The sequence below is a fragment of the Triticum urartu genome, unplaced genomic scaffold (genome assembly GCF_003073215.2).
Source record: "Triticum urartu cultivar G1812 unplaced genomic scaffold, Tu2.1 TuUngrouped_contig_7588, whole genome shotgun sequence".
Lineage (NCBI taxonomy): Eukaryota > Viridiplantae > Streptophyta > Magnoliopsida > Poales > Poaceae > Triticum > Triticum urartu.
Window position 1 is genome coordinate 4652 of NW_024118446.1, and position 6503 is coordinate 11154.

Genomic DNA, 6503 nt, shown 5'->3' on the forward strand with positions numbered 1-6503 from the left:
CACCCTAAAACCCTGAATTAACCTGCCTTCTTTAAGTAAGTCACTCCGCCCAGGTAAACCTGGTACGACCCGTAAACGTTTGACAGTCAATCTCATAGATCCTGAACTTGTCAAAGTTAAAACGTGATTTGTTAAAGATTGAGGTCCATCTTAAGAAGCTTTGTGAAATGGTTAATTTAGTGGCCTGGCAGCCCATGAAAAGCCTCGATTTGGAGCCTGGCAGCTCGTAAAAAGCCTCAACTACAAGTTTTCATATGCTTTCATTTGCCAAGTTTTTTCTCCTTTGATGAGATTTATAACATCTGCTGATAAGCTGGAGTCCTTGACCCGGCTTTGCTTTCAACTAACAAGTTGTCAGTGCATGATCAGTTCTAATCCGGCGTTCTTTAACCCGGTCTGGTTTTGACTAACAAGTCGCCAGTATTATAAGGAAAATCCAGTGTTTATCATACCCGGTATGGTTTATTATCATAATCCAGCAAATTAAGGAATGAGTTCTCAATAATCAAGATTGGGGTTACCACCCTCACTACAAAAGTTGGTGAAACTAACGAGGTGATTCTATGTCACAGGTATCATCCATGTCATATTTGATTATCTTCAATTACAGCCTTGGTTATAAACCCTGGCCGCTATGTGTTTGGGCACTATGACCCGCCCTGCGATAAATCGCCAAGGGTTCTTGTGATCTACTTGTGTGCAGGATAAGTATGCATTCGGGTGGCTACCCACCCTGGCTTTTGACGTTAAGTTGCCAGGGCATATGTTATTTGCACTTTGTGCAGGATTTGCAGAATTATGACATATAAATTCAAGCTCATCATCAAAATTGATGCTTCAAAAGGGTTATCCATTTTGGACTTTTTCAAAGGCTATCAGTCAACAGATTATGAAAATTCTGGCTTACAATGAATGCGCATTAAGTCGCCATCGGCCAAGAGCCACCGAGTATTTAAACTCCAGATTTACTTATCAACTGGTAAGGTATTCATATCTTTCATAGCCACTACACCACGACACTCAAAGCAGCGTCAAATAATCTGTCAGCATAAGACACCTAAGGCGACACATTTAGTGTCGGGAAAGACCTTTGCCGACAGAAAGGAGCTGACGCCTATAGTCCTGCCGGGAAATGTCTTCGCCGACAGATAAATCTACACCGACAGATAGTATGTTAGCTTTGGTGAGACATATGGCGACAGACATTTCTACACCAACAGACTGTTCTATGGCGACAGATCATCTGACAATGTACTATGTCGACAGATTGTGCGACGTCCATTGCTACGCCGACAGTTTGTGTGTAAGTGTGCTATGCCGACAGATTGTGTGACGTCCAATATTACCGCCGACAGATTTACTGGAGGGTTCCACATTTCACCAGAAATGCAAATGCACCATATTTTAAATGAATTTACACTCATAATATTCAATTCATGTTCAATACGTAATACATATATAGACAATTGCACTCTTGTATTCATCAAAAGATACTATTGATCAAATGCATTCATTCAACATATATAGAACATTCATTGTTTTACTTCACTCAAGTAGCTACAACCATTAAGGATCCACAAATCAGATATACAAGAGAGGCATGTTACAAACATAATGGCCAAAGTTCCTAAGAGACCAATTGCATGATCACTGGATTGCTACAGAATAATACGGAAGACCAACTCTTCAATCGCCAAGCCGAATCAACTTCCATATGAACAAAATGTGTCAACCCTGTTCTCAACAAAAGCAGTCACGAGAACATCTTCAGTCAACTTGTGGACTTGCTACTTTCTACCATTTGTCCCTACAAAAGAACTCGTATGTTTTAGAAGATGTATAGTATACACACAGATCATGCAGTATTACCAAATATTATATGATGAATTGGAACCATGCATAGTTGAACTAGTCTCGTACAGGGAAGACCACAAGAATGAACTAGGCTGGAGTTGAGTGTCATCAATCAATCAGTAAACTAGACCCAAGTAGTAAAACAAAGATGAACTAGATATCACAGGTCTAAATCAACAATGTAGAGCAGTGAGAAACTGGGGAGAAACCTCACAGTCAAGAGGCGCTGATCCACAACCTTATTTGGGAAGTTGAGGTTAGGGTTGTCGTCTTGGGCTTGGGGTCTTAGTTGTCCTCCTCGTCCATTGAGCCGGGTGCCTGCTGCACCAAATCAAGCAGGAAAATAAACATCATACTATTCAAAAGTCAGACATACAATCAAGTGGAAAAATAAATAAAATCACATGAAGATTATAAGGAACAAAACAAAAACTTATTTCTAAAACCCTTCATTAATTTCATCTAGTTTAGTTTCAATCGAGCAACAACTTGATGATGGTTTAGTATTTATTTATCCTGGACCAAATTGGTAGATTTGATGAACAATGCCTGAATAAGAAAACAACAACTACGATCAATATATATCATCAATGGTGGTCCCATATACTGTAGCATGCAAAGCGGCAAGATGATATGACACAATCAAAAGCCTCTAATGAGCAACCAGCAAAGCTGCATTTAGTTGGAGGGTTTAGAAAGGGCACCTCAGAGAAGATAATATATACCCGCTTGTTAATATATAAGCAACCAACCAACACGGCTACATTCTGTATGATGAGTTTACATTCCACTCATACTCCACTGTACACAGACAGAGACAGCTACACACAAACAAGTCCAGTCCCTAGAACCAACAAATATAAGCATCGATCGTGTGGTCTGCAAGGGTCAAAGTAAAAGCAATTTCTACTGTACCATCCATTTTTCAGTTGCGACAACGACTAGAACATCTAGGCCAAAGAGGGATCAATTCCACAACCAAACAAGATAACTGCATTTACACACAATTCCTAGTTCCCTACCAAACAACAAGAACAAGATAGCCAGGCCACTTGCATCAGACCATAAACAGGCCAGAATTAATGCAATGATACATAAAGGGCAGAGAGAGGAGAGTTGTTGTTTATTACCACATTGTTTGTTGTTGTTATTGTTGTTGTAGTTGATCAAAAGGGCGACTTGGTGGGTTTGTGATCCTTATCCAATTCCAACTGACCATGCCAGGTGCTGAACCGGAGGGGTTCCAACTCTACCTGCAAACCAGAAAGGAGCTCACGATTAATAACATTACAGAAAAAGAACAAGATTACTTAAGAGGAACTAGGCTGGAGAACCTAGAGAACTAGAACTGGCATCACATCATTAAATCAAGGTATAAAGTAAAGCGAGTGAAACCCAGGACAGATGGTAGTGTGGTTTCACAAACAGAAAAGAATAGAACCTAGGCAGGCTAGAGCAGAGCATCGACAACTTACTTGGGTACGTAAACCATTCATTTTAAGGCAAGACTTGCAGTCATGTTCATTGGCAATATATATTTAATAAACGCATGCATCTATTTAATTCACATGTATGAATGCAAGAAGAAAACAAACCATTCATTCTAGATCACTAAATGATCGAGAACGTCTTATTTTACTTTACAGATGTGCACATGACTCAGTCAAAAGGAATAACAACACATGATGTTAATGCTAGTTAAGTGCATTGTCGCTTATATTCTACATTATTATCAGGTCATGTGTTCCACTTTTGAAGTGAATAGGCATTTTACTGTGTGGTATAAGATACTTATAGAGAAATACATACCCGTCCATACATCCATAATTGGGAAAGCCAAATTGCATCAAACAAACATATGATTATTTTGTTACAACCTTTAGAAATGCAAGTAAGACATGATGATTTTGTTATTGTGCTTATGAAAAGAGATAAAGGCGGCAAGCAAGCAAGCAGGGCGAATGCATTGATGGGAAATTGAAACTAAAGAAGAAATTGGTTCCTAGTCAATGACTTGTGCATAACCGTCAACAGATGGATGGATACTTAGTGTCGTACTAACTAACAAGACACACTAGGCAAATCACCATGCTTTCACTTGTAGAGACCAGACATAGTAAACCAGATGCGTAAGTTTAGGGGCCTCCCTCCCTGCTGCAGCGGAGCAAGTCTCTAGTGTGTGTGTGCGTTCCAAAGCTAAAGATGCATACATTATTACATGACATTTTTCCATTAGTAAAAGGGTGACCCAGCAGCAACGATATAGAAAAAAACAATGACACTTCTTTACCTTCAGACCAAATAGCACCAAGTTTTGCTTCTCATATGCTTAATTTACTATTGCCCAGGGTGATCACACCTAGGCGGCACAACTGTCCACCCATCAGCATCAGGGATAGGCTTCGAGGACCTCGGTTCATCCTGCTTCATCCTCGAGCAACAGTGGCTGGTCACCATCATCATCATCCGAACTATAAATCATCGGCATCAGCAACCCTCTCCTCGCAACAAGAAAATCAATAAATTAAAAGAGAGTCATCTCCTGAATATTAATTGGTAACCAAGATCCAACCAGCACAATGGTGGCATGCCAGGATGCCAAAAACTGTTCGTTCAACAAGGAGAATACATCAAGGGAAAATCTAAAAAGAAAAAACAAGGCTCGCCGCTGGCCTATCCGCAAAGTACCTGGGATAGATAGATATATGCTAGCAGCTCACATTCTTGCTGGAATAATATTCACATGTATGGGGCTACAAACTAAACCATACATTTTCTACTAGCTGCCATGATTTGGGCTCTGGATTTGATACTATTCGCATAATCAGGGTGCTGCTATACATATACAAATGTAGAAACCAAATATTCAATATTCTTCCATAACCCAGATTTACTGTCATCATATTATGCCCTTATTTATTATCATTTTATATAAAAACTAGGTATTATGACAGTCTGATGCATCCAATGTTTATAATGACATTAGAAATTGTAGCATTAAGCAGCTTAGGAGGACTATCACCTATTCACATGTTCCTGTAACAGAACGGGCATAAATTCTTTACTTGCCTTCACCACCTACGTATGAAGATTGACTGATTGTTAGTATGTTACTGACAAATGCTTCTCTTCAATAGATGCATCACTACATGTGTACGTAATTAGGACATACAGATCAGATTTGGGACTTGATAGGCCCACACATAATCAGATTTAGCTACAAGAGGCTATGAAAGCTAGCATCCGCGCAATAAGAAAAGGAGAAATTGAAAAATAAAATATGCCAATCACAAAGGGGAACATAATTACAATTCTAACAGAAGAATGACACGCATCCCTCTCCTTTGTAATGCCTCGGCTAAGAAATTGTTACATGCTGCAAATTTGTAGATGAAGCACGCACTAGAACAACCATAGATTTATTTACCTACTGGAAGAAGCCAACCAATTCATGGCTGGATCCGATTAGTTACCTACACGTACTGGAAAAACCACTAACCCAGCTTACCTATAGCGACCAGATCTGGAGGTGGGACAGAGAAGGGGAGACAAGGAACCACTCACCCACTAGAAGCTTACCTCTTGTATTCTGTAGGCGGGGCAGAGGAAAGGAGATTAGCCGAAGCAGAGGTCGCACGTGGAGAAAAATCTGCAGTGGATCCTCGGTGGCGGTTGACGGCGCTGCTGCTCCTCGGCGTGGCGGACGGAGCTGCTACTCCTGGGCGGATGGTGCCCTGCGGGGAGGAAGGCCAGGATCGGAGATGATGTGGCACGAGGGGACCAGAGGACGGGCGGCGGCGCGCAGATCAGGGGCGGCGAGGCAGTTGAGTTAGGTTGAGGTCGGGGGCAGCGGCGCAATCGGGTAGAGAGAGAGAGAGGGAGGGGGGATCGGACAGTGGACGGGTGTGTTTTTTCTTTTCTTTTCCTGGTCTGGTCCGACTCTTAGTGTTTTCCATCGCGCGCATGGCTCTCTTTCCGTACCTTATTTTTCGGGTGTGGGTGGAAGGAAACTACCCCAACACTTTCTCTGTTCCTACGAATCACCCACACACAAACAATCACTAAAGATGGTAACTGCCGACAGAAATTACGTCGGTGCTCAGGTGGTGCTTTGGCGACAGATAATGTGTCAATGAGGTTATGTAATACTGTCATACTATGTGTCGGTATAGTTTGGGACAAAAAAAGTGTCGGCGATGCTCACTTTTACCAACAGATGCATGTCGTCTTTGTGGTGTCGTGGTGTAGTGAGCCAAAAGTGGCTGGATTTTCATAATGATATTGAATGATTGAGGTTTTTAAACCGGATAATATTATTCAAATCTTCAAATAGCCAATATGGCTGGATTTTTATTATGGTTATCAATAACCAATATTATGATTGAGGTTTTCAAAGTCGCTTTAGTGCAATGGCTATCATATTATCAATGGATATGATTTATTCTACAATTGAAGGAATAGTCTCGAGTCGCTGCAGGCTTACGACCCGGCACTTGGAGGCTACAGTATTCAAGTTGATATTACATCAAATATGCAAGTCGCATGTCGCTGCAAGCATGCACCATGAAACTTGGGGCTACATTGGTTGAAGTTTTTACAAACATAAGACAATTACAAGTCCCAGGTTGCTGCAAGCATGACAACCCGAC

At 41.1% G+C, this 6503-nt stretch overlaps 1 long non-coding RNA gene across 8 annotated transcripts; it reads right to left on the minus strand.

Annotated features, from left to right (window-relative positions):
- Positions 1–1496: 1496 nt before the first annotated feature.
- Positions 1497–5768, minus strand: LOC125531604. Of its 8 annotated transcripts, XR_007293361.1 has the most exons (6): positions 5434–5764; positions 4877–4932; positions 4145–4352; positions 2985–3107; positions 2093–2175; positions 1497–1807 (listed from the first exon to the last, which is right to left on the minus strand). It is a non-coding gene; the product is annotated as an uncharacterized LOC125531604 (long non-coding RNA). The 8 variants fall into 8 exon arrangements; XR_007293360.1 differs by having other exon boundaries at positions 2069–2172; positions 4145–4932; positions 5434–5768; XR_007293357.1 differs by having other exon boundaries at positions 2064–2172; positions 4145–4932; positions 5434–5768.
- Positions 5769–6503: the final 735 nt, after the last annotated feature.